At 42.0% G+C, this 25996-nt stretch overlaps 1 long non-coding RNA gene across 1 annotated transcript; it reads left to right on the forward strand.

Annotated features, from left to right (window-relative positions):
* Window positions 1-2841: 2841 nt before the first annotated feature.
* Window positions 2842-25358, forward strand: LOC112958796. Its single transcript, XR_003251506.1, has 4 exons — window positions 2842-2925; window positions 19313-19423; window positions 23721-23830; window positions 24772-25358. It is a non-coding gene; the product is annotated as an uncharacterized LOC112958796 (long non-coding RNA).
* The last annotated feature ends 638 nt before the right edge of the window (window positions 25359-25996 follow it).

The following is a 25996-nucleotide window of genomic DNA, read 5'->3' on the forward strand; positions in this document are numbered from 1 at the left end:
AGCAACCACCTCTGGCAGGGATGATGTACAGTAGTCTCTTTTATTTACACTAGTGGTGCTTTAATGAGAAATACCCTGTATTTCTCCCTAAGAACAGGCCGGCTGCTATCCTATCGCTTGTCCTGGTTCCTGGGATGTCTGTGGAAAGGGTGTATGGATTTCTCAGACCTCCAAGTGAAAAAATGTTCCTGTAAATTTTGTCCTGCTGTTCATAGGTATATTGGAATCTATGAGATTTTTCTGTGGCTCGGAATGCCAGGCTGCTCCCTGCCTCTAAACAAGGCTTTGACTTATAGGCGTTCTGTGTGGAAAAACAGCAATCCATGATTTACAAGAGTATTCAGTCAACAACAATGCATTCCCAAGTGGTCACTAAAAAGTGCAGTAGGATGCTGAGGCTGTCTTAGACTCAAGGCCAGTCTTGTGATGCTCAAGCTTTAAATACTGCTCAAGGGAAGATCCAGATGAGAGCTACATTTGCTCTGCAGAGATGTAGCAGGGTGATATGAGACTCTCAATAAAAATGCAGCCTCTGGACCCTCCAAGAAGGTACCAAGCACTGGTAGGCTCAGCCCTGCCACATAACATCTGCAAAATTCAGACTTGATCCCCACCACACGTGCCCCAAGCTGTGGTTTCTGCTTGGACTTTGTCTTGAGGAAGGTGTAGATTTTGCTTGGGTTGGACGCAGCTCAAAAGATGCAGCCAAAGCCTGGCCAGTAACCTCCACGTGTGTCACATGTAACACACTGTTATGGTCGTGAATTCAGGAAGCATTTCCTCCTGCATTTGGATAAAACCAGATGCTCTTTTGCTTCCCTGAGTGCTCTAGAGATATCTGTGCTTGTCACTGCCAGCTTGAACAGCTTAGAGCAGCTGGAGACCTATTAGCTTTGGTGATTTTGGGAAGAGCCATTCCTCGCTGTTAGGGTTTGTTGTCTGGTAGTTTTCTACAGCTTTTCTGAGGAGTTCTTGGAGGTTTTTTGTTTTGTTTCGGGTTTTTTTTCCCTTCCTCCAACAAATCTTCTCTTGGGGTGTAGTTTGGTGTCAAAATGATAATATATAGGTGGCCATTTTTCTATTTGCTTCCTATCTACTCGCTGACACTGATGCCTTCCTGGAGGGAACAGACCCCTTGAGGTGAATAAAAAACCTCTGTAATAAAAAGGAAAAAAAAAAGTACTTCATGCTCTCTGATGCCAAAGGGGACATGCTTGCAATAGCAGCAGGTAGTTGCTGCCTGGATCTTTCTGCCAGTGCCTCTTTAGCCTGGCTTTTTGGAGGGGAATTTTTTGGCTTTAGTGATATACTTCTTGCAAGATAAGGAATTATGGCCTCTTGTCTGACAGGGCCTAACAAGTTTGCCCCATTAAGAATATTCCATTAAAAGTTTATCCTATGTGCTTCAAGCTGCTCGTGTCATAAGTCTCCAGATGTGTCTTTGAATTTGTCTTTATCCCTTGTTTGTGATAACCTTGCTTGGCAGCTTACTCTGCGTGCAATACTGTGTCCATTACCTTATGGAGTTCTGCTTCAGTGCCCTGCTCTCTGCCCTCATGTTTTTGGGTTTTTTAGTGTGTGTTTTTGTTTTGTGAGACACTCAAACTTAGGAAACACGAACTTGAAGTTTGTTAGGATTTTTTAGACTTATAGCTTTTTGGTTGAGGCCCAAACAAGTTAAAATACAGTTCAGCTATTTCACCTTATCGCATTGGTAAAATGCTGTATCTGCAGAAGCTGCATCCATCCCCCTGTTTCTGCTGTTTTACTGCTTAGTTATTCTGCCTTTGCTATTCAGTGAGTCCAGCAAAGCTCTTCTTTCCCATGCTTTGATTGAAACTTCCTCCCGTTTCAGCTGTGCTTTACCAAGAGGACTTTGTCCTTGGCAGCGAAGGAAAGACACAGCTCCTTGACACCGGCTCGTGAAGCCCATGCTGAGAATTCTTGTTTTAATACAATACCAGGCTTCCTAAGGAAGGCAATCAGGGCAGCATGCACACATCACCCGTGCCGTGTAAAGCCACTGCATCACTTGGACTGGGATGATGTCTTTTGTTAATGCACTCTCTGGACCCATTTGCATTCAGACATAGAGTGGAAAATTGTAAGGACTTCATGAGAGCTATAATGAGTAAAGCCTCTCAGGGGATGGTTTTGGGGGGCCTGTGTTTCCAGCTTGGAATTTTTGCATCTTTTTGCTTTGCTTGCAAATACTTTACTTCAAACCCTGCATTTTTCTTTTTCATTCTAGTTAAGTCATTTTAATTATTGGCAAGATGTTTTTTTTCTTTATGGCATTCTACAGCAGTAACAGTATCTCAGCTGCAGATAAAGCAAATGGTTAATCTTCAGTTTTGAAATGATCAGGAAACTGTCTGGTATTTATGTTCCATTTCTCCTGATGATGTACAAATATTTATAAAAAAGAGATGGTCCTTATCTTTCCCTTCTCAAATCTACTATCAAAGTCTGCTGCTGCTTGCAACCGCTTGCTGCATGATGGGTTTGAAACTGTTTAGAATCAGTTTCTACGGGGTTGAGTGACCTGGGTGCTGGGATCTGAATGTATATATGGGAACATACATCTTTTAGATATGCTTTCTCTCTCCTGCTCTGCTTTTCTGATTAAGCTTCCTGTCCTGTAAACCTATTTCTGATGTGAGTGCTATGCTCTTCCACGTGTTCTTGAATACTTTTCCATCATTGTTTTTTAGTTTTATGCAATAATGGGCAAATCTCTCTAAAAACTCACTGCCTAGAGAGTATGAAATAAGTGGAAGTGAACATTTCAACAGCATAAAATGCTGAAATCAAATTTTTATCTGCCCTGACAGGAAAAGAAAACATTAAAGAAAGAGCAAGCAAGAGTGGAATTAAGGACTACTCTCTCATGTGTTGCATGATCGAGAACCATAAGAATTTCAGGTATTCTTAGATTACATTATTCTCTAGCTTGTCATTAGCCATTTGAGATGAATTGATATCCCTTTAGTACTTTCGTTTCTGCAGTGTAAGAATGGCATTGAGTCAGGATGCTGTATGTTACCCTATGGATGGCCACGCTGCAGTTGTTTTGGGGAGAAACAGGGGAAGTTCTGCCTGGCTCATGCATGGGCAACCAGACGATCAGGAAAACTGATCTAAAAATTGCTGTCAGAATGGCTGAGGTGCTGCTCTCTTTCCCAGCAAGTATTTCTTCTGTTCTTGGTTAATTGTGTTAACACCTCCAGTGTTGCCTCTGGAGGTGAACTGCAGTGTTGCCTAATGGAAGGAGCATGAGAGTGAGAATAGATTGCCCTAAATTTTCATATTCTGCTATGTGAAGTAATTTTTGCTTGTTTTCTTAATTCTTTTAATTCTGACTGCAGTGGCCTACTAGAGAAAATAAAAAGCACCTTTAAAATACTTTTCTAAATGTTGCAAGATAACCATTGTGTACTACTCTAATACTTATACTGCTGTAAAGGCTGCTCCTGTTGTGAGACAAACAGGGTTCATAATCTGGTGTGGACTTCCAAGCATGCGATGGGAAAGTCCCAGTAGCCCCACACAGTAGAGGAGCAAAAACAGGAGCAGAAATCCTGCCATTGCCCTCCCTGCCCACCGTGTACTCTGCAAAATGGGGAATTCTGAGCATCCTTTTTCTCTAAATGACCAGAGAACCTGATCTGATAATTCTTTTTCTAATTATCTTGCATCTGTACCTTGCTTGATTTAGGCCTTAATGCGCTGAATTGTTTTGCTTACTCAGGTCCTTGGGTTCTTATCCAAGTACTCTCATAGACCTTTCCCCCTCGTTTGGACAGCACTTTTTCCTTCCTGGGCAGAAACAAAACATGGTCACTTTTTGTTTGTTTTTTTTTCTTGGTACTCCTCACCAAAAACTTCCTGTGTCTTTGTAAGCTTCTTCCCTCTTTTTCTTAAAGTTGTTATATATACAGCTACGAAGTCTTCCACTTCTTATCAAACATAAAGGTCTTGGGTCCTTCCTGAATATGGTGGTCAAGTATGTTTGCATGGACCCTACAGGAATTCAGAGTCTGATGCAGTGCTCTCAAGTTGATCGATTATTTTGTTTTCTGTGAAAGCAAAACACTTTGGACACCTTATTTTAGCTCCAAGTATATCTAGTGTCTCTTTCTTTGCTCTTAGCTGTCCAGTGTGAGGACAGAACAGGACCTGTTTCTAGGTGCTGGGATAATCCAGTCAAACGGCAAAGGTTGTGAATGGATCAACGGCAAAGGTGTGAATGGATCAGGCCTTTCTCCATCTTGGAAGATGAACAAGAGTCTGTGACTGTTAGATTGCTGGATCAAAACACTCGATATTTTATCAACAGAGAAGGGATGTGATTGATGTACTGACCAGTCTGGGCAATCTAAATGCAGAGATGTGTCTACTAGCAATGGGAAAAGGAAGGCTGACATCTCTTTGACAGGGTCTTAAAGAAGCTTTGTGCATCCTGGGGAATCGTTGATATCTAGCTGGAGGAGTCTGAAAAAATGAATTGATGCTGGGCAAAGGGAGGCTCTTTCACTGCATTCACTGCCAGTCATGTGTAGCGTGCCGTCTCCTACGAATTAAGGATGAAACAAAGGGAGGGGTTGAGAGGCATGACAAATTAAACCTCTGGATAACCCCGTGTCAATAAATCACTTGCCCCAAACGCTAGAACTTGGTGCATCAATATGCCAGGAAAAGCAGAACTTTACACTCTACTTGCTTGATGCTGCAGCTTCACCTGAGTGCATAAAATATCAAATTTTGGTAAAACTGTGCAGGGCTGTTACTTCAGGTTTCATCTGCAGGTGATGCATGAGTATTTTCAGACAAATGAAATAAATTTGCACCTTTGTTAATGCTCTTCTATTAGATTGAAGACACGATAGCTTCCATGAGTCTGAGTTGAATGGTTATTTTTATTATTATTGCTATTTTTTTATTTTCTCTTTGGACTAAAATGCCTCATAAGTAATCCTTTGAGATGGATTTTAGACTTCTATGTATATTTTTGGTTTATTTACCGTTTGTATTTCAATAACTTCTAGGACCAGGGTCATATTTTAATTGCATTTTTCTCTAGACATCTTTTTCGTAGTAGCATACCACAGCTCAGGTAGACTTAAGGCCTACAGAAGATATAATATTTTTAAATTATGTTAAAAATGCATAACATCTAGCTATAATGCTGCCTGGATAACTGGGTAAGTAGGAAATCAAGGGGCAATATCACTGCATGTGCAGTACCAAGTCTCCATAGTGAGAGAAATAATCTGGAGGTCATTCAGGCTCTTGAGAGCCCAAGCTGGGTAATGGGAATAAGAGATGCTGATGTGGATGGGGTGGCCCTGAGCAAAGCTCCAAGGAAGGACAGGCAGGGCTCTACCTGCCTGTTTGCCTTTCAAACTCAGTCTATTGATCATGTCAAACCAATTTGAAAGAGAAGGGAAGCTTCAAATATATTAAAATATAAATTCCCCCTTTCCGGGGGATTGTCCACCTTAGCTGCCTCATCCATGCAGGGCCAGCTGAAGGGTTTGCAGCTTGATCCAGGTCCTGGTAGCTGAATTCTGGAAAAGGCTCCAGGATGCAAGCAGATTCTGTCTCTTGCATCTTTTTCTGTTTTTCATTGTGGCTGCTCAAAACCCCCACCTTTAAGGTAAGGCAAGGGGACGAGGGGCCTGAGCCTGCAAAGCTGGGAGTCTGTGGGCTCTAGTCTTGCCAGAGGTTGATCCCACTTCTGCTCAGGGAAGCTTTTGGCCTTAGCTATTTTGATGAATCGGCATAAAACTGAGCACTTCTTGTAGCCTAAAACCACTCTCATCATCAAGCCTTACTGAACAAATGAGATATTGTTCGCTGTCTCTCTGAGCATTATTTATAAGAACTTTTGCTTTTTTCCCCCTGTAGCAAAGAAATATAATTGGAGTAACAACTGGTTTACCACTATCTTGTTTAGAAAAAATCTAATAAATGTTTAACATTTTAGAGTTCAGCACATGTTCCAGCAATACAGCATCTGCGTTTTCTCTTCTCTTTTTCTCTCTTTGAGCTTGGCACACAGAGTACCATTTAAATACCATGGTGAAAAGGGCAAGCATTCGATTTAATGCCTTTGAAATTATTCTGGAATTAAGTCCTGGGCTATATATCTCGGTCAAGCAGTGCTACATGTAGCTGCATGCAGCTAATGAGCCATCAAAGGCAATGTTTTAGATCCACATGTATACAGCACACAGTTCCTTTGTTTTTGCTCTCATAGTACAAATCACCAACCTTGATTCTTAATAAAATACAGGTAAAAGGAAAAAACAAAAGCAAAAGAAAAAAGACACTTGATCAGAGAGATCAAGTTTTTCTTGCCCTTGCTGCTATTTCTTTCATGAGCATTTTGTGCCATGTTATTTTGTAGTTCTTGGAAGCTCTGTCCCCCTTGCTGTGTTGGGAAAGGCTCAGGGTACAGTCCATAACAACTAGTCTTTTATCAAAGCCTCCGTTTGTGTTAGTTGACATACTTTTATGAGCTAAGAGATAGTGCTATCTCAAAGAGCTCACACTGAAAATGCACAAGATGGCAAGAAGGTGGGAGAGGGGAAGTTCATGCGGTGCGTGTGGCACAGGGGCATTAGAATCATCGAATACTTCTAATTATTAGATGGCTTCAGAGTAATGCATGAATTGCTTGGCAGCTCTCGATCAGCCCCGTTCCTCTGTGCAGAGCCCTGTCACCCTGGTGAGTTCATTCAGGAAATGGAAAATCAGCAGGTGCATTGCCAGGAAGGTCGATCTTTATCAAAGTTTTGGGCAACCAGTGGAACTTATTTGAGGGTTTAGTTTCCTGTACAGGTTTAACACTAACAAGGTGCTGAGAAACACCCTGGATTCCTTCAAACTAGACCTACCCTGAAGTTTTACTTTATGTGGAGCCATGGCTCTAGGTCTGTGAAGCTGTGTGCTCACACGCATGCATGCACCTTTCTCTAGAAGCAAAGCCCAGCTGCAGTATTCCCAGGTGATAGAAGGAGCTGGAATGAGTATGATAATCCTCTAAAATAGCAGGTGATCTGGTAAGCAATAAAGAAGAGCTCTTAAGAGAATGCAGAGTGAGGATCTGTATGAGTCCTTCCACGTGCTACATTAAGCAGGATACTCCCAAGCTCTTGCAGATGATCTTTAGAATATAATTTGAGCCAAATAATAGGCTTGCACATTTTGTTTAAATATTGTGGTGCTGACTCGCTAATAGAGTGTTAGGAGGTTATGATGTTTATCGAGGCTTGACTTCTGTTAGTTCTTGACACTCAAGCAACTTGAATCAGGTTTGGTGGGAATTTAAACCTCCTGGAAAAGTGCTATGGAATATAAAGTGAACTTTGCTTTTCTAATTAATGTTGTGTTTGAAAAAAATTTATATGTTTATGTATGGACATATCTATAGCATATGCGTTTTTGGTTCTTTCCTATACTGTAAGCTCTACTCATATTTTAGAGGAAGAGTAGCATCAATGGATAAAGCTATGGCTGCCATGCATGTAGATCCATGGCAAGATTGGGAAGGAGCATCTGCAGGGGAAGGCTGGTCAGCTCACACCAGGGTATGGAAGTTACTGCTGTGCTGTGGCACTGGCCTCTTGCCTGGCTGCTGACAAGCTCTTGGTAGGTTCCCAGGGAGTTTGGGTTTCTGGGGTCTGCTGGCTCAGAGCCACCCTGCGCTTCAGGCTGTTCCTGGCTCCAGGGTCCAGTGTCTGCAGGTTTAGCATGGATGTGTCCCATGAGCTGCCCAGCTGAGGACACCCAAATTCAAGGTTTCCTTGCTGAAAAGCCAGCAGTTTGTCCACCTATGATGTGCTCCCCAATGGTTTGGGAATGGATGTGGGGACACCCAGATCCCTGGTGGGTTACTGGAGCTGAAAGCAAACTGGGTATCTGGCACCAAGAAATCTCACCTCTTGTCTACTTTAGAAAAGCTACAATAGCATTGCAATGTTCTTATTATTTCCCATTTGTAAGGAATGTTGTAATTTCTAGACCTCTTTCCCCAGAATGGAATGGAGATAATTTTTTACCAGACTCCCCATGGACTGCATTTCAGGCAGCCCTGTCCTTAAGGGCTCCTCAGATTTCCTGTGTCATGTATTCTTTCTCCAGACTTTAACCTCTGCTCTTCAGTGCTGGTGCCTTTGGTTTTCAGGGTTCATTTGCTTTGACCATGCATATGCTAAAAAGTGGTTGCTTGCCTCTTTGTTCAGTGGCTAGAGGAATTTTCTAGTGCTGACTTTTCCCAAAGGCCAATTTAGATGCTATTTCCTCTTTGCCTCTGTCCTTCAAATAACCTTGGGACCCAAGAGAAGCAATTTGTGCTCTCTTCTTGGTCTCTACTCCTGTTAATACGTATGCTTCTTTTTCTGTTGCTGTCTATAATACGCTGCTTAAATCTGAAGCTTGCTGGTCCTTGCTGGTGTGGCCTTCCACCAAGGTTTTTGTTTTGAATTGTAGTGGGGAACTCCAGCAAGGAATGGAGGATGGGACATGTTTTCACCCCCAAATGTCCACGTTGGGGAGCAAACTTAAATGGAAGGCAACTTAAGTCTCCAAGTCAGTAGCAGCTGAAGGAATTGGGCTCTGCATGGGCAACTGTAGCCTGTCCTCTCATCTTGATGACTTCTGAGCTTCAATCTTGCTGATAAGGTCAGTCTGTCCCCCAAGGGAAGGGCTGTTATGTTCAGCCGGTGACATTTTATAAATTTAAGAAAGTGTCTGTGCAACAATGTTTTTCACATAAATAATCAACACATTATTTAATAATCTTCAGCTATAGAAAGGAGGTAAAAAGGTCAATTTTTGTCTAATGTTGTGCTGTTATTCAGTTGTAGCTGGAAAAAATGGCACAACCTTGGAGCAAACACTGGTCTTGGGGCTTTCTGAATGGCTTAAACCTGGGCACAGAACTGGAACGGTTTCATCATTCCTACACCAGTAACAGTCTTGGCCAAAAGCCTTGCCCCTCGGTTGCAGAGGGGAAAGAACTCACTTGGGTCTGGGAAGTGCCTCAGGAATACGCACCTTTATTCTGGGATTACAGGTCTGGTGTTGCAGTAAGAGTTGTCCTAACCTGTGTTTTTCATGAGCTGGTGAAGACTGCACATTGGCAATGCTGCCCTCTGGAAATAGAGGATGTACTGGAGAGTCTCAGCTGTATTAAAAATTAAAGGATTTGGCCAGAGGTGAAGGCCCCTCTGCGCATCAGCAAATACAATTAAGTGTCCTCCATTTCATGGCTCTGTGCTGGAGCATTCGGGAATTTAATTTAATAGGGCAGTGTGTCACAAGTGCCTCTTCTTGGATGTTAGCATTATTTTTAATCAAAGCATTAAATAATAATGCTTTTAAAAAGAAACAAAACTCACTTCAGCGGAACATTGAGTCCTGAAGTGCCCCGAACAATAATGCTGCTCCACATTCCTGCTCTGTGTGTGGTGAGGAGACCAAGACAAGCACAGGATTTTCTATTATGAGACCTGAGCCACAGCAGCTGATGAGGAATGGAACAAGAAAGGTGGAAGGGAGTCTATAACAACAGGGAGGTAATGCTGCTGTCTTAAAAAGAATAGCTATTTTCATAATCTCTGACATTAGCTGCACTCTTGGGTTTATTTTATATTTTAATTGTTTGTCACCTGATTGACAACTGAGGGGCTCGTGTCCTGCTTTTATGGGTAGCACGGAGCGGGCAGCAGTGTGAAGCTTCTCCAGGCCGTTGTGCCCCAGCTGGGACACGGAGGGGACTGCATCCATGCCCAGGCTGCCCTTCCTCTGCGCCCTTCCCCTCCCGGCTTTCCCCGCTGAGCCTAGCGAAAAGGGCTCCAATTAGTTCCAATTGTGGTGACGGTTTTGCTTGAGGTTAGGCACCTGTCTGCAAAGAATGGGAACGAGCCACCTCATTAAGCCGCCGAAGGGCTGTTTGACCGTGGCTGCTCTCTGTCCTAGTAACCTGGCCGAGTTTTGCCTGGGGGAGGAGGCTGGGCATCTGTTTGGACCAGGCTTGGCATGGTCCCATTGGCACCAAGGTGCTGCTCTGCCCTGCTCTGAGTTTTCAATTTGTAAGAGCGCTCTTGGGTATAGCTGGGCTCTCCCAAAAGAGAGCCTAGTCCATGGACTCCTCCAAACATAGCGTGAAGAATCCATCTCTCTGGCTTTGTACTTCACCTGCACAAAAACCTTGTAAATGTTATAATAAAGTTTGGGTTTATTTTAGCTGCAAGACATTTAAAATCTGGTGAAGCAGCGGAGGAATAGACACACACAAGCGGCAAAGTCCTTGGCAGGGACTGGAAGCGGGGGAAATTATGTTGCAAGGAGGACAGCGGGAGTGATCCCCTATCCATATCAGGATGAAGAGCATCCTTCAGTACTGAGGATAATTCTAACCAAAAATCACAATGGGGTAGCTGCCAGAGTAGTTGGGAACAGGCAGGAGGGAGCACAAGCCAGAAATTTGTAGATTACCACAGATCTGCTGCAAAGATCTCCACTTCTAAAAGGATTAATCAATCCCATGGAAAATGGCAGTACTCAAATGATTTTCCCCCTTCATGCAGCATATCTGTGGTGCTGATTTTTGTGCTACAGCATTATATTTCACCCAGTGAAATCAGAGACCTCTCAAAGTCAACAGGATTTATGCAGCTGGTTTTGGAAAGGCCTGGATTTTACCCTCCCTGGGAGCAAACTGTTCACTTATAAATAGGTACTCAGGGAGGGTGTGATTACACAACCCATAACCGCAAGCAAAGCTTTTCATTCACATGCCTGGGCCAATTAAAAGTTGCAAGAGGCAAATTCAGCTTTGGGGTTACTTGGCTATGTGCTCTGTTAGTGTGGAAATGCTATTCCCCCCTCCTGATGGTTTCTTAGCGAATTGCCTGCTTCTTGGAGAAACTCCCCCAGAAACAGTTGTACTGAGTGTGTTTCAAGAGTTTTCCGTTTTCTTTTGAAATATCTAATCTCATAGACACCTCTTAACATGGTTGTGTTCTAAATCCCCTCAGACTTGTTAGTTTGCAGTTCGAAAGGATGAGATGATAAAACACACACTCTTAGAATATAATAGTTTTGCTTGCTCCTTCCAATAAGCTCTTGAATTACTTTGTGCATTGGAGTCAATTAGGTTTTCCTTTTTTGTAATTAAAGTTCATATGATGTGTTCATTTAAACAAGATGTTCATGTCACTTCTTTCCTACTCTCGTGCTGCATCCATCTATATTCTCCTGGAATGAGCCGCTTGGTGCATTTTGATTTAAGCTTGTGTTGTTGGTGATTTGTGTTTTATGACCTTTCTTGTGTTCCAACAGTTTGGTGCCTGGGGCAGCAGAAGACTCCTATGGAGATAGATCTGTGCGAAGTTCTGTCTGTTCTCTGTTTCCTTCTGTCATTGCCTTCTGCTTCCACTTCTGTTTCTTCTATTACAGAGGCTTTCCAAGGAGGACTTGTTGGTTAGGGCACACTAGACCTCGGTCTGGATTGTTGGAGTTCATTTCCTAGCTTTGCTGTGTGCTGCAGAAAGAATGTGAGCAGCATTTGTGCTATTGTCTATTACAATAGCAGTCAGAGGCCCAACGCAAACACAGGGCCCTTTGTGCTCACCATAGTGCGGGCAGAAGTCCTGCCCCCAAAGCATCCACATGCACAGGACGGGCATTGAGCTAGGGAATGCCCAGTGCTGGGGGTTTCCCACTTCTTAGCTGTATTTTGAGAGTTGGTTTCTCTTTGCAGAGCTGGAAGAATGATTTTCTCTGTCAATATTGAGTTTAAATCTTCATCATATGTGGAAAGGTCAAATATTTTGGTGATGAGCAATGATAAAGAACTTTTCTTTGTACTTTTCATGCCCCCTACTTTGAGTTGCATTAATCTATTCACTTTCTTCTCACTTCCCTTTTTTTGTTTAAGCACAAGCTCATGGTGAGTCCAGCAGCGCCCATCCAGCTATAAAACTTTGTTTTCCATAAGTGATCATCTTCATGTGCAGCAATGTCGTCAAGCTCCTTAGAGATTCTGTAGAACTTGTGTAATTGCTCTATTCCTGTTTGGATACAAGGGAGAAACTGGCTGAAAGGGCTTTCAGTTGCTGTGGTTTCAGAAAGCTGTGGTTTACCTTTCCATCCTGTTTAGAGGAACCAAATATAGAGAATATCATGTTTTTTTCCTTTGGAAAGCTTTTGCTCTTTGCCTTGATCTTCAGAAATGGAAGATGATCTTTTAGATACAAGCTTTTTTTAAGAGTCTCAGGATTAAGTATTCTATCCAAATCTACATATTGAAACGTCAGTAAAATACATCCTTATGAAGGTTGTTGTTTGACCTTTAGCTATAGGGACAATGTGCATGTGCAAGGAAGAAAGCATTCTTGATGACAGGTGGTATAGGACAATTTTCACCACCATAGTCAAGAGTAGGTGCATTAGCTCTAGCTCTTTCCATCTCAGCCGTGCAGTTCTAGCAGAGCTCTCTAGCTGGCCAGGACTTCTTACATGTAAGGAAGCTTATCCTGATTTTCATCACTGCTGGCTATGGAGCACTGATTGCAATAATCAGTGTATCTTGGACCTAACTCGTCCTGGAGAGTTTTGATGACTAGGAGCAGTCAAAGAGTTTCTAGTTCCAAGCACAACTTCCTTCAGGACTCCTTGGGTGAACAAGAATCATAGTTGGTGATTTCATCTGTAAAACAGCTCAGCTGAAGGGTAGATTCTTGGCTCTGTTTCCTCTTGGCTTAGGAGGTGCAGTTTGAGTTAAAGAATATTAGTCATCATGTGCTGCCTGTGGGACATTGCTCCTGGGAAAGTAGGCTACACCTGGTTACCAGAAAAGCTTTAATGGTTCTTTTTCATTAGTCATGTACTACACTAATAGGCATAAATATCTGCCAAAGGCTACCTGGCAGTTTAATGCTGATATTCACTATTTTAAAGCCTTTGATCAGTGCTCCAAGTTTTCATTTGTTATGAAGATGCAGTCAAATGTCAATAACTTTATGCTAAAAAGTAAGTCTCAAATACATTTTATTATACGAAGGCTTTTATCTCATACACACTCAAAGAACAGCCTTTGAATGTGATGCAGTGCTTCCATTAAAATAATATATATTTGTAGTGGATCCAAACAAAGTAATTATATTTTTGTGTTGTCAGAGAATTTCATTAGTTGTTTGCAGGAAATAATTGCATATGACTTTAAGTACGTAGTGTTTTCCTTTCCCATGTTTTCAGTAAATTTTCGTTGCCTCTCATATTATCCCTTTGCTATGAAAAGCAAAGGGACCTCGTATGAGCAAGGAGCCTGTTGCAGGAGATGCCAGTTCCTGGAAAAGGTGCTTGGCTTTCTGAAGAGCCTTCTGACTTTGGCCACTTAGGCTTTCAGTGATCAGCTTTAGCCTCTCATGGGCACACGTTCTCCTCTGTGCATTTTTTAGTAACATCAGTAATGAGTGTAATTAGTCCTGATAAGTAGGGCAATTTGTCCTTTACAGGCATCGCTAACATATTAGGAAAGTAAAATATTTTTCTTCTCTGCATTTTTGTTGGTAAAACTGTGTTCTTATTTTCTGCACGATAACAATGCAGGGAGATTGTTTGGTGGTTAATGAAAATGTGCTCTTGTCCTGAAAGCTTTTTAGGATGGGCTCCAAGAAGCTGTAGATGTGCTTTGGTGAGTGTAGAGATGTAGGATGTGCTTCATGTTAAGCACGTAAGACACTTTGCATGAAAGTGGGATTTAGAACTTGAACTTTTCAAGGTTTTTTTTGAGCTTATAAATCCTTTGCTCTGTCAGATATGAAAATACCCCCTATGGTCTTAACTTCTAATTTTTACTTCATGTTAAGGCTTTGTCTATATAATGTTGGTGACTAACGACCTGAATGGGAGCACTTAGTCCTTTTAGAGCAATATTATAAAACATGTCACTTAGGCTCTAAGGAACATTACTTTCCTACCGTGTTGTTCCATAGTTGCTACTGCATTTCAAAGGGGACATAAGGCACACACAGCTATGGTTACCTAATGGTGCCAGAAGAGCACAGTCGTTTTCCACTTCGTGCTGCATTGTTAATGGTCGAGTATGAATCATAGATATTGCTTGGTACATTTTCATAATGCTGCATAGTGATTCGGATGTGTGTATCTGCAATAAATGGGAGGGAGGTGCACGGCTAATTCCCTGTGCAGTGCTGACATCCTGTCTCTAGCTTTGTCCCTGATCTTTTACTTACGTGTCTCACACAGCCGGTTATTGCATTACATCCTTGTATTATATAAATAAAGCCTTGACCTTTATCCTTCCCAATATTGGTTCCGGGCCATTTTAATTCAATTTGCAAAAGAAAGCCTGAGTGTTAAAGCCATTTGAATCCTTACACACCTAAGATGACAATGGGGCTATTCCTGGTGCAGAGAAAGTATGAAAGTTAAGGAATTGCCTTCTATCTTTTTGCTGTTGCTAAATGAAAGTGTTTCTTCAGATGGAAAGTATGTAGGAAGTCTTTTTTGGGCAGGGAGTGCATCTACTCCTCTGCACTGCAAAGCATCACGGTCCGCAGAAATTATTAACAACGGAGCATTTTGTTTATTATTTCATCAAATAGCTCTGAAACAGCAGCTCCCCGTAGGCGAGCTCCTTCCCCTGCTGCAGGCAAAACTCCAGTAGTCTCTTGCTTTCTGTTTTCCCCCGTGCCCATATGTTACAGCCCCTTAGGGCTTATGCCTATGATAAAGCCAGGTGCCTGAGTGCCCTGCAGACGTGGTGACAGTGCAGAGGGCCATCCTGGGAGGTGCAGAAGAGCTTCCAAGATGAGTTCTGGTCCCTCTTTCCCCACAGCAGCCTGGGGACAGGGAGCATTGCAGCAGAGATGAGGAAGCCCGGGAGACTCGCATCTCAGTCCCGTTGTGACCACCATGGTGTGGCATTGGCCACCAAGCCATGGACCACGTAAACATGGTGTGATGTTTCTGTGGGGATCTAAACCACTGCATCCGAGTTCCAGCTCCCCGACAGCAAATGGGGAGAAAGGCACTTAATTGTCTTCCGTGAATATTGTGGGATAAATTCATTAAGTTTTGGAGTACTAAAGCTAGGCGCAATCTGGCCTTTATTAAAATAGCTGTGAATGTGATGCTGTTAGTATCCCTGAGCAAATCCGAGCACAAGTAATTTGTTTAGAACAATGGAGATGTAGATCCTCTAATTAGCAGGACAACTCAAATTAACACTATTTTTTAAAAGTTGAGGTTGCATGATGTGAAAGATAATTGGTTTTTAATATGTTAGGACAGCAGTACCATTAAGTGACATACAGCATAAGCTTAGTTAACTTCTGTTGGACATTTAATAGTGTTTGTAGAAAGAAATGTGATTTAGAGCATTGCAAGAGATTTTTGGGGGCAGATGTTGGAGAGAAGCGAGGAAAGGAAAATAAATTCAAGCTTACTCAAATTTTTCACCCATTTCTACCATTTTTATTAAAAGTGGTTTCATATAATTTTCCCCCAGATGTAAACCTGGGTGCAGTTATGGAATCAAAATGAAGGAGTATATTTCATTGTTCATGTGTCTGTCCCACCAGTAGAAAAACAGTTTGCCAGTGTCCATAGGTTTCTTTTGGAGGAACTAAAATAAACCTTGATTACTGATAAGCTGCCTAACTCCATTTAGGTTTTCCCCCTCTGATTCTTCATATAATTATCTGTAAGCAGTGATTGCGTGGATCTGCCTGAATTCCATGTAAATGATATGTCTTTGGCGTATGGGAGTTTCTCTAAATCATTTAGAGCAAGGCATTCTTCCATGCTTGGCAGAAGAAGGATACAGAGAGCTTTTGTACCTCAGCTGCATCAAGCTGAATATTTCTTTAATGACCCAGAAGAATGTACTTGATTGCACTGTGCGAGTTTGGCCTTTATTGTTCCTAGATAGTTCTTGCAGGTAACGGATTGACTCGTTCCACACCATTAGTCCTGGAGATACCCTGTCCACCCTCTTGAATCAACCACCTCTGCTCACGTGGTAAAGGCCTGTTCTGCTGGTGGAATAATTGTGCAATGGCTAAAAGAATGCCAGGGAACAGCTATTAATAACAAAGTTGGCACTCCCTGCAAGCAGGCTCTTTTCCAATGAAAATCTTCTCCAGATAGGCATGAAGAGAAGTAAATGAGCCTTGGCTTCATTTGACTTCTTTTCCTTTTGGGTAGTTGTGCAGAAGGTGATCCTCAGGTAAGGAAATGTTTCACCTGGACATAGTGTGAATATAAACTACTTAAAAGTAAAAATCCTTTCCACCCTCACTTCACACACGTTGCAGAAATCAAATGGTTTTTTGATAGTCTAGTAGTAACAAGACAATAGCTCTTGCATGAGAGATTATTAATCCTCCAAAAAGGGAAGAGAGAACCTGATGAAAGCTGGGGTCTGTTTTTACGCTTGGCCACACTGTGATGCATTTAATTTTGAAGAGTGTTAAATACATCTGAACGGTTTCCTCCCCCTTTTGATTTACAGAAAATAGTAAATGCCAAGCCATAGTTAACAAAGTAAGTAGGTTGTGCTGTCATCAGCTTAGACATGGTCCTGGGAAATAATATAAAAAAAAAATGAGGAAAAATATATTTCCATATTGTCATGTGCTTATTTTTCACTTATAAGCTCTAAATCTAAAGTAGCTGTTTAAATTAATCTAGGCTCAATCCTCAGCTAGAAGTGGAAAAGAAGTTGTCTTGCTCATGTCATAAACTGGCATAGTCAGAGCTCAGCATGAGAAAACTAAGATGAAAGAAATTGCTATTCTTGGTCACAGATTTCGAGCAAATTTGAAGGCAGAAAAATTTTCAATGAAAGATTCTTTCTGAAACGATTTGTGTTTTCTGGCACGGGAAACAGAAATGGAGTTAAACTGCTGCTGCTGTCTCTCTTCAGAAGCAAAGGAATTGGTGCAGTCGAGGTGAGCGTTTCCCCTGGGTTTGCTTGCACAGCATTCAGCACTGCAAGGATGAGCATCCCTGCACTGAGCTAGGGCATGCGCTACTGAGGAGGAGCGAGACTTGACCTGTGTTTGCAGCAGCTTCTGGAAGGAAATTCCTGGCATCCTGACTGGGCAGGGTGAATCTCTGACTCTGAATGCACCATACCAGGCGTGGAGTTTTGCCTACACTTTTTCTACCAAATCTGTGTGTTATAGAGGGATTTTAACACAGCCAACATAATTTGGGTGCATGTGTGCCTCCCCATGAATAAGCACTAACATTTGCTTCATTCGTGGTCTCTGGATGTCAAGCAGTGGTAGCAAGAGGAGCAGTCCTGTCTTATACCCTGAGAGCTTAACTTGGGCAGAATGACACACACACACACTCAGGCACAAAAAAGGGACTTCCCAGCTGCATCTGGTGGGATGCAAGGAGGGCAGGGCTGGCTGTGCCCATATGTGCAGACGTATCAGATGTAAGCATGCATGCAGTTAGTTTTCACACGTTTGCTGCAGCTTCCCCTGCCTCCACGGAGGCCTCCCACAGCCTTGCTCCTCCTTGATCTTGCTGGGAAAAGCTGGATTTATGGCAGCGCAGGCGGTTCCTTGGCCTCCCGCTGCGGCGCCAGAAGTGGGACAGTAGCTTCCTTGCAGTGTCAGGCAGGGAGGCGAGTCGGGCTCCAAGGAGGCTTGGACTTGCTCACCCACCCGTTTATCAGCCGTCACTGCACAGGGGATGTGCATGGGAGGCTGCAAGGTGTCTTTTGCATCAGGTGGAGGGGCTTCTTTGTAAATCAGTGCTCTCCCACTTGTGTTTTAGCAAAGTGCTCACAAAAACTGTCTCCTGAGTAGTTTGCTAGGTAAGCCCTGCTTTAAATACAGTAGCAGGGTTGGGAAGTGATTTGTGCCTCAAATTGGAGGTTCTTTTAACCAAGACCAAGGAAGAAAGATATAAGGGATGCTCAATGTGTTTGTAAGAAGCACAACTTGCAGCTCACTGTGATTTCTTTTTGGGGGGGCATCTCAGGTCTGCTTTAACTTGGTGGCACGGTGCTTTGCTCCTGTAGCGTGCAGTTTGTCCAGGGTCTGTGGGTGAAAGTAAGCTGGGGAAAATCCATTTTGCTTTGACCTGCAGCTTTTAATCCCTTTTCTCAGCACAGCTGCTCTTTGGGGCACCTTGCTTGGTGCTAGAGGCATCGCCCTGTGCCAGGGGCTGCATCCGTGGATGCCGGGCTGTGAACTGGGCTCCGCTTCCCGCGCGGGCGGATGGGGACAACGGGGCTGGACGTCAGGCGGCTGAATCGCTGCCCGGCCGTGCGCTGTGACTCGAGCCACGCAGGCCCACAGGAAACGAGCCACCTGCACCATTTCCTTCCATTTAAGTGAGTTATTTTTAAGTGCAAAAGGCAACGAGCTGTGTTCTTGTTTCTCAAGGGCTCCATGTCCCCTAGACAGTCCTGAAAGCCCTGGTAGGATCAGGTGCGTCTCTTAGAGGCACCAATCTCATCTTCATTCATTCAGTGCAAGGTGTTAATGTCAATTGTATCAATGAGGTATTCATTAAAATTACTAGGCAGGTGGAAGAAACGGGCAGTGTGATTTTTGTCTGAGCTGCACTCAGCCCCATTCCTGAGAAGATAATGGAAAATTATTGAATTTCTTGTTGTTCTTATTGAACAACAGTCCCTGTCCTGCTTCTGTGTTGGGCCATGTTGTCCATACTTGTGTGTAGTATCCAAGATTCGTACAGTCCTAGTGGTAACAAGGCTCTCAGCAGCAATATTGATCTTCTGCTGGTGCTGTCTACAGTGATATTTTCTGTAAACTGCATAAATTAGGATAAAAACAGGAATCAAAGTCTGTCTCTGGGCCAATGATGCTTTCTCCTATGGACTTCTCTTACAAGCTCTAGAATTTAAGATGCTTCTAGACTATGAATCAGTATAGAATAGTCTGTCCCAGGGAATACAGTCCTGATTTCAAAGAGGTCTGCTGTGTAAATCAGCTCTGGAAACATCTGTGTGGCCTAATACAAGTGAAAATGGTTGGTGGGTTTTTTCTTCTTTTTGAAGAAAAGTGCTCTGCTTGCTCTCTTCCATTTGGTTCTTATTCTGGGTCATTGCTATTGAGCGTTTAATTAAAATTAATGTTAATCAAAGAGAGAAAAAGAAATAGCACATTACTGCATTTATCAGCTCAACATCTGTCTTTGCGGTGGTGGATTTTAGTGTGGATGTAGTGGATTTAGTGTGAATTTTAACCATAGTTAAGGAGCATTTATATTCTCTCTCTTTCTGCAGGGAACAAGAGGGCAAGATGATCCCTGAGCCGTATTTCCAGCTGTTGCCTGCAACTGCTTCTGGAAGAGGCACACGCTTTTTCACTTCACCCCTGTAAACCTGAGCGCACCTGTAAGTGATCTTTTGGGCTTTTTCCTTGTCTTTGTGGGGTTATTTGTTATAAAGCAAAGCTCTGCAGATGCACACACAGACTAGATAGAATTTATAATTCCACATCTTATTCTTCTCCCATGATAAAAATATTGGAGCTTTTTTGGGCATTTTATTCCTTTATGAGATCTGAAGCACCTTTGAAGTTTATTAGCCTATAAACAAGGTAGAGACTGCAGACCTCCATCTAAACTCAATAGAACTCCTTCTGGACTTCTGATCTTTCCTCTTACAACCTCCTAACCCTATTTTTAAAATATTTTCACAAGAATGAGGATGCTTGCATAAATTCTTAGTCTTTGTTCAATAAATAATTGATAATATTAATATGAACAGGCAAGACCTTGTTACATAAGGCTGATGTACAATACTTTTCATTGATATCTGTAGCTTTTGTAGTTTCAGTCTCCTTTTTCTGAATGCCATTTTTTGGATTATAACTTTTCTTTCCACTGTTTGTATTTTCCCAGTTGACAAAGGCTGTTTTTTATTCATTTTCTTACAAAACATGAACCAGCCTAGCTCTTCTCATTAACATCCTTATTATCATAAGCACTGCCACGGGTAGCATCAATCCCATTAGCAGTATGGGGCTGAGTGCTGCATTTATTAGCCAGCTCGTATTCACTCTTGGAGCTTTGTGGCAGCACAGGAAAAATATTGCAGGGCTGTGTTTCAGGGCAGGTATTTTTCCTTAACTATTTCTCAGGAGTGCAAGAAAAGTAAAATAAAAAGATGAACAACAGCTTTTATGAGAAACTTATAAGGGGCTGAAACCTAGAGAAGACTGAACACTGGCTCATTCTCCCTAGGGAAACCAAGAAACCATGCAGGCTTGCAGAGCTGGAGCTCCCTCCTTCTGGAGAGTAAAACAGGAGGAGTTAAATCAAAACGAGCCTTTATACAGAGTCAACACCCTGATGCTCTACGGTAGCTTCTCCAGAGGAATGTGATAATATGTACTATAATAGCAGCTACCAGAACGGTACCTGGAACTCTCAGGAAATACGTGGTTTATACCCATTACTGAGTGATGGAAAACACTGAATCCTCATAACAAAATTATATAAACATGGTATTTCAGTGAGCGCAGCAGAACACTTTAGATCTTAAAAGTGACTGAGGTCTTGTGGTCCTTGTCAGTTATTTACAAGCCTCTTGAAATATTTCCTTATCTGCCTTTCCCATAAGAAACTGGCAACTACAATAAATAAGTCTGAAGTTGCAGTAGATCAAGTGGAGAATTGTTATTGCATTGTTAGATGGGAAGTAGTAGTAGAAGGAAGGTCAAAATACTTTTTTACCTTCTGGAAAGTTGTTTTGAATGAAAGTAACATAAAACTTCATATAAATCTATAGAAAGAGATATAAGAAAATAATTATAAAGAGGTATTTAGAGAATAAAATTAAACTTGGCTCTATTCAATGTATTTCTAAACAGGAAACAAACAATTAGCATGCCATTGAGCTAGCCACAGAACTTTGGTTAACGCGCTCTATCATGAGGAGAAAGAAGACCATAGCCTGGACCTGCATTAAATCAGAAATTTTAGAAAGAGGAAGAAAATTGAAAGGGTTCACATTGATATTGGTTGAGTTGCATCAGTGTATGTCTGTTCCTTGTTAATTTTGATCTTATGATCTTTTAATCTTTGCCCATGCAAATTTGCAAATCAATGCTCCAAAGGGGGGTACACATCCAGTAGATGCAGATAAAATGAGGAACTGGTTCTTGTGAAAGAGGTTGCTGATCTCCTGCTCTGCCCGTGCTTTATGGAAAATCAAACTGGACAATGATGCCCACACTTGCCAGAAATTGCACCGTGATCGTGGCGGGCAGCACAACAGCTTTGATGGCTGAGGATTCCATGCAGTCCTCTGCTCCGGCTGTGACGTGATGAATCTGAGAAATGGGCTGTCGTGCCTGGAAATTTTTCTTCATTTAAAAAAAAAAAAAAATCTTCATTAAAAAAAAAAATTGTCCAGCTTGCTTTTCAGTTTAATGATGATGGCTTTTTAATAAATCGTGTCAAAGCAAGGTAAATTGTGTGGGAAAGGTGCTCTTTGAGCTGTTTTAGATTTGTTAAGACTGACCTAGCAATGGCTTTTTAAAGGACATCTCTTAAATGTGTGCTTAATTTTGGTGAGCTCTAAGGATGTGCTTAGTTTTTGAGGGCATATCTGAGTGCTCTCCTGAAGAATGATACTTGGGGATCTAATATCTTTCCTGGACACTAAATCTGCTATGAAGCAATGTCACCATAATTCAGGAGGTGTCTTTCCTGAATTAGGTAGTAACAGAGATGGAACACAAAATGGGAGTAGATGGAGTGCCAGATCTGCATGGCTTAGTCCTGGAAAATGTACGGGTAATAACACCTGGCAATGGAAGCATCAGGCCATTGTTCACAAGAGGACAAGCTATGGTAAATGGAGTAATTTAAAAAAGCACGAACCTTGGTGTTGCCCCGAAAGAAATGATTAAAATTCTTTTCAGAATATCCAGCTTGGGCTCAGAGCAAAATTTATCATTTCTAGTGGTGCTTTGAACATTTTAACATCAATATTTAAAGTATCCTTTGTGTTGACTCATACCACTTGCAGGGATGTCAAAGGAGCCTCTTATCATCACACTGTGATGCAAGGGCAACAGAGATGCTGATCAAGAGGATCAGTAGCTTGACTTCTGCTTTAGAAATATCAAACAGCTCCTCGGGGTAGTGATAGTGATCAGCTCTGATTTGTGCCTAATTCAGGTTCTTTTGTCTCAGTAGATCACTGACCTCATTTTTTTTGTTGTTGTTGTTCTTCTTTGGCAAGTGATGAGTTGGAATGGATGATACTAATTTAGGGCATGTTTCTAAGGGCTCAGGAGAGACTCAGGCTCCATTATGCAAGGTACCGTCTAAACACGTAGCCAGTGCTTACAGTCTGAGTAAATAACACAGGAACATAGAAGTTCAGCACGCAACGACCCCGAGAGAGGAGGTGATGGTCTGGAATCAGCCCAGCTGCTCTAGCTTCTAGTACATTGCCTTTTGCCATTGGATCTTGTCTTGTTGACATCTGGGCTAAAGCAAAAAGTAGTGAGTCATATATCCCAAATGAGACATTTACTAGGATTATCTGGGGAAAGTCTGGCACCAGCAGGACGTGAATAAAATGAATTTTTTTAAAAAAAGTGAGAGATTATAGACAGGTGTCTCTAACTTGAAAGTACCTGCTTAATGCAGTAATGTTTAAATCATTATTCACAATGAGAGATCCTTGTGCAGCTAGTCACCTCTGCCTCAAAATACATTGAGATCAGGCCTGAGATTTATTTCATGCTCTTGGTCTCAGGTGTAGCAATTAAAGAAATGTTCTGTATTGTGGAGAACAACAGATACGTGCAGTGGAGCATCCTGTACTGACAAACATTTTGCTTTTAATAGTTCCTTTGGGTACATATTGGTGCCTGGTTTTATTTTTCTGTTTATACTTTATTTTTCTGTTTTATGGAGCTGTTTCCTTGATGGAGGTTTTCAGTTTCTTACCTTGGAGGCTGGGTTGGGGTTGCATGGATAATGGCACAGCAGCATTAAGTGCGGAACAGGAGACAGCCTTTTGTTTTTTAAGGTCTTGATAAGCTCTTGCTAATTTGAATCCTCTCATAAGAAATCACTAGAGTGATGCAAAATGCTGGCTGCTGCTTCTCCAAATGTGATGATCTTAATTTCTAAAGAGTAGAATTTGACCCTTTGGTTGCAATGTGACACCTTTATACATTGCTCAGTGTAAATGCTTTTTTCTTATAAATAATGCAGTAAAAATTTGTGATCTTCACATGCTTATTATTTACACGGAGTGGCAGCTATATCATGACTAAGCACCGTGGCTATAGAGTTCTAATTTGGGAACTCCTTTTCTGGGGGAAAAAAAAAACCCTTCATTTATGTATTTTTCTCAAACTATGGTTGTGGTAAATTCATGATGAGCGAAAGATTAAAGCTCTGCCAGAAAAAAAGATATGTCATACTCCTTCATCTATCCTAGTTTTCAAAAGAGAATGAAATATGCAGTAATCCACACAGATAGTAGAAATATTGAATCACTCCTGCAATGGGTTGTATTCACAGATATACAAGATGAAAAAAACATTTGATTTAGCCCTCTGCTGATACAGTGGCAGTAGATTACAAGGATTAACCTGTTTTATGAAATGTTACCTATCAAGTGGCTATAATTCAAAATTTTCTTCTTTTTTCTCTTCTCCTAGAAAAACAAACTAATCGTGACAAATAACAGCCCTTAAGTCAATTTGCTTCTCTGGAGACAATTCCTGATCTTTCTCATCTAATTTCGTGCACAGGAATACTTTCAGTTGTGGTAAGAAAGTTTTTCACATCCATAAATCATGTGAGAGTTTGGGACCACCATATGTCAAATTAGTCCCTGACTTTATTCAACCATACCTGCATCATGGCCTGATATGACATGATACGATTTGGGCATAATTTGGGGCAAGAATTTTTGAAGCAAACGTGGAATGTGCTCCAGGGGCCCCTGAATTTGTGACTCAAATTCAATATTCCCCTCTCTGCCTTTAGGAAGCTTTGAGACCTACCCTTGTTTTGATTAGTTTTCCTCCACTGCTTTTTTTAGATCACATCTAATAAAGCAAATGCCTGTGAATTGGCATTGGGAGGTGTATGTCTAGGAAATACATTGTCTGAATTATAACATGCTAATTTGGAAATACCTTTTCCACCTTGGGTTACCTTTGTGAGGGAAAAATGCTCCGTTTCAAGCTCCAGCTAACTGATTACATGACAGTTCTGAAACTGTGCTCTCAATTAATATGCTCCAAAGGCCACCAGAGATGACTTATGTTTGGGCACCTCACAGCAAAACAGGGAAATAAAAAGCCTTAGGAGAACTTTGACAAACAGCTTGGACTGTTTGACCAACTATGCACAGCTGTTGCTGAATGAGGAATGCTAACAACATGCCAAATAGATGAGCGGTGATCATCAGGGAAGCAGCTTTTGTTTGCCCTAAACCTTTTCCTTCCACTTGCAGAAGAGGAAATACGCTGAATTACCTGCAGGAGGTGTGCCTGCTTTTGCTATTAGCTATACCTGCTTTGTGCATTAATCCCTATCTGGCCAGACTCTTTGTAGATGTAGCTGTAGCCTCCCTGAGTTCAGGGGAGCTACGCCCATCCAGAGCATCAAGCCCAAAGTTAGGAGAGGCTTTCAGATGATTGATTTCATCCCACTCATTTAAACAGAGTCAAACAGAACCGTCCCTGCTGCTCCGCTCCACAGATTCAGGCGATGATGTCTCCTCATAAATCCAGGCTGCAGTAACACCAGCGTGACCCATCACTTCATTACATCAATATGCGAAGCTGTGCATCGTACTGAGGAGGAGTTTATCTGGCTGCAGTGGGAACCGATCCAGGAACAAAGGAAGGAGTTAGAAATCTGATTATTTCTGGGCCAGTTCTGTATGAGCTTCTCCATTTTCCTGTTGTCAGCTAGTTTTTCTTTTCTTCATCCTCCTTCCCTACACAAAGAGGCGAAGGATCCAGCTAGCACAGGCATTCTGATTAGCATCACCATCCAGCCAATGTCCTAACAAAGTGGTTGGCAGGGTCTGAATTTCAGCTCAGGGTAGGATGAAATGTATGCTATTGGGTCAGATATGAGCATATGCAAAATCAGGGACCCACCTAACGACCAGGAGCAACAGGAGCATGGTGGGTCTCCAGACACGCCTGTCTGGCCGTTCCTCATTGCGTGCTGTCTGGGAGGGGCGGGCTAATTTCATTAATTTTGTACAAATAAGAAATTCTAGTTCTGGTGCTACCTCTGCACAGTTCTAGTACTACCTCTGTAGTACTTTCTGTACTACCTTTCTAGTACAGAAAGGTAATTTTCCAATTACCAGATATGTTGAGGTTTTTTTGCAGGCTTTTTCACTGTCAGCACAAGGGAATTAAAGCCAGCAAGATGATGTTAGGCTGCTCTGTGCAGAAGGTTCAGTGCAGAGTTGATGCAGACAGCAGGGAGAGAGACCCATCTACTTCACTTTATTTTTAAGATTTTGCTTGATGATCATTTTCCAATGATTTAAAAGATAGTGTGGAGCCAGCATGAGCAGCTAGCTTGTTTAGTCTGATGTGGTGCATATCGCTTATTTATTCCTTCCATGGCATTGCATTTTCCGTATATTTATTTAATAGTTTGCATTTGACTAAAGCACGTCTTTCCGAATGGTACGCAAACTAGATTTAAAGATTGCTGAAATTTGCTATGTTTTGCACAACACTGAATACTATATCACCATGTTGAGACCCTCCTTTTCAGTATTCCTCCAATTTCTTTATGCAAGTTTTGCAGACCTGATGACTTAAACAGGGATAACTCTTATAGGAGCTCTCCAAGATTATAAAATATTTCATTGCTCTTGCATGAATCACTCATCCAGATAGCCTGAGACTTGTGTGGCGGGACTGTGAACTCTGCTGCTTTTGCGAGAGGAGGTGTT

Source organism: Nothoprocta perdicaria, unplaced genomic scaffold, assembly GCF_003342845.1.
Source record: "Nothoprocta perdicaria isolate Ctin4 unplaced genomic scaffold, notPer1 scaffold_9, whole genome shotgun sequence".
Classification (NCBI taxonomy): Eukaryota; Metazoa; Chordata; class Aves; order Tinamiformes; family Tinamidae; genus Nothoprocta; species Nothoprocta perdicaria.